This window comes from Octopus bimaculoides, chromosome 4 (assembly GCF_001194135.2).
Source record: "Octopus bimaculoides isolate UCB-OBI-ISO-001 chromosome 4, ASM119413v2, whole genome shotgun sequence".
NCBI classification, from domain to species: Eukaryota; Metazoa; Mollusca; class Cephalopoda; order Octopoda; family Octopodidae; genus Octopus; species Octopus bimaculoides.
The window spans coordinates 86410844-86413468 of record NC_068984.1 but is presented as its reverse complement, the minus strand read 5'-3'; positions in this window follow the sequence as shown (position 1 = coordinate 86413468).

The following is a 2625-nucleotide window of genomic DNA, read 5'->3' as shown; positions in this document are numbered from 1 at the left end:
TACTGGAAATGGGGCTTCCGGTATTTATCGTGGGCCTTCTGTTTTTGTTAGATATACATCCAACTCAGTTATGGTAGCTTTGAAACTTCAGTTCAAGTTGAACTGGGTCTCATGATCTTAAAGCTTTTAATAGGTAATGCTTGTCGACTTCCGCTTTCGGTCAGCATCTTTGTTGTCTTGGTGCCTACTCTCTTGAAGTCATTCGATTTCCATCTAATGAGTTTGAAACTGTACGTAACTACGAGTATTGCTAAGATGTCAATAGTTTAGCGGTATTTCGTCCGTCTTAACGTTCTGAGTTCAAATTCCGCCAAGGTCGACTTTGCGTTTCATCCTTTCGAGACTCGATAAAATAAGTACTAGTCGAACATAGGAGTCGATGTAATAGATTTACCCCCGTACCCAAAATTGCTGGCTTTGTGTCAAAATTCGAACCATTATTATTATTATTATTATTATTATTATTATTATTATTATTATTATTATTATTATTATTATTATTATTATTATTATTATCATTGCTTAGCAGTGAGCCACGATTTTGCATCGTTCAATGGTATATAATGTCAGTTTTGCTAATATAAACCATCAAATTTTTGTGTTAATCTTGTCAGAGAACTAGTCAAGCATGCAATGTGTTCTTCAGTTAGTTGTTCAGCTCCTATTAGGACGACATTTTCGCTTTTCATTCTCCAAAATTACTCATTAAAAATACATTTAATTTAATAGTGTTTCAAACGAAAGAAGTAAGGTTAAAAAAAAAAATGAAGGTACGAAGACAGCATCTCCTCTTCAGTAAAACAACAGAAAAGAAAAAAACTTGTATTGCACACTCACTACCACCAGCACCACCGGTGCCAGCGGCAGCAGCAACACCACCACCACTTCCACCACCACTTCCACCACCACTTCAATCAAATTCAGCCGAGTAGAAGCTTATACTCCTGGTTCTGGCCGTTGGACTTCACGAGACACCTAGCAATTTTGGTATCCTCTTGTTCGTAATTGGAATGATATCTTAGAAACTGTTCGAACTGTGTGGGAGTAACTCACCGAAGAAGAGGTGTAAAGCTTCTTAGACCTGATCAGGGAGTTCCAATTTTTGTGGATTTCTTGAATGTTTCAAAGTGAACTTGTACAAAGTCGCACTAGCTCTTTCAGGCCACATGTAGATAAAACATTTATACATACGAGTATTGAGCTGGCATAGGGTACTCATAATTTTCGCTAGTCGACTACTCAGACCGCAGATACATTTTCTGCACTGACAACTTATAATCCAGAGACGGAGGTCAGTTACTAGAAGCAACACCAGCAATTAGTTTGTTTTAACCCTTTGCCAGTCTTAAGCACTTTCGTGAGTTTCTCTTAAACGCCCATCTTGCTTTCAGTCTTTTAGTTAGCCTTAGTTTCATACGTTCCAAGTATTATAATACTTTCCTTACAGAAATGCTAACTTATTCTGGTAGCTGAAAAAAATTGGGAATGTGCATCATATATAATGCATGGCTGCCAGGGAAAAATGTCCTGTGTATCGCATATGATACACTGGACAGGCAGAGGGTTAAACTATTTTTTTGGTGTTTAATAGTACTCGCCACTTCTTTTGGAATGTACAGTCGTTGCATGTCAGATGTGTTTTATAATAAGTAATAGTTTTAATCATAGATTTCTAGTTTCTATGTTCTAATTCTGTTCTTTTCTAGGCCTAGTGCAATTCTGCAAAACTAATATACTACAATTGATCATGCGAATGTGTAAGTGGAATTTTTAGTATTCTTGCTTTTTGAATAAATCTTTAGAATTATTTTTCTTCTTTCAAAATATTCATTCCTCATTCTCATTTTTCTCATTTTTGACATACATGCACACATACGCGCGCGTGCACGCAGCTTTGCTGGCCGTCGACATTGAAGTACTTATAGAATGCAGAGTTAACTAGATCCGGTATTATTTCCTTTCCATGAAATTTGAATTGCTAGTCTGTCTCGTTGTATTATTAACTTTCTACTGTTGTTCAGCCAAACAGCTATATCTTAATTACAGGTACAGGAAGGTAATGAAAGCTATTGATCAATGTAAAATGTAGAGAAAATAATCGATTCAGAATTTTTAGCTTTAACGAGCCACAATCGTGAACTGAAAAAAAAAAATAAAATCAGTAGGAGACGTTAACAGTAAATGCTACCAAGACCTTGGTGACATCCGCAGGAACAAGTGCAGACAACATGAAGGCGAAGCATAAAGTCTGTTGCTTGGCTGGATATTGTATAACGATAGTAAAGAGGTGAATTTCAAGACGTGGACTATTGGTTAATTTTAAATCATCCGCAAAAAAGAGATGGTGGAGGGTGGGAGGATGTGTGCGGCAGCCCCTCGAAAGAAATGTTCTTAACCATATGCCTATAGTTGGAAAAAAAGGAATGAAAGAAAGGCACCTGTCTCAGAAGTCAGGGTACCCATGGTTTTTTAGGGAGTTTTCTCACGAGCAGCCCTCGAACGTCTCCTCCTAATTGAGGATCACACATTGTTGATTTTTAAAAATTTTGTTAGTCTTCTTTACACGCAAAACTCTCACAACACACACTCACACACACACACACACACACACACACACACACACAC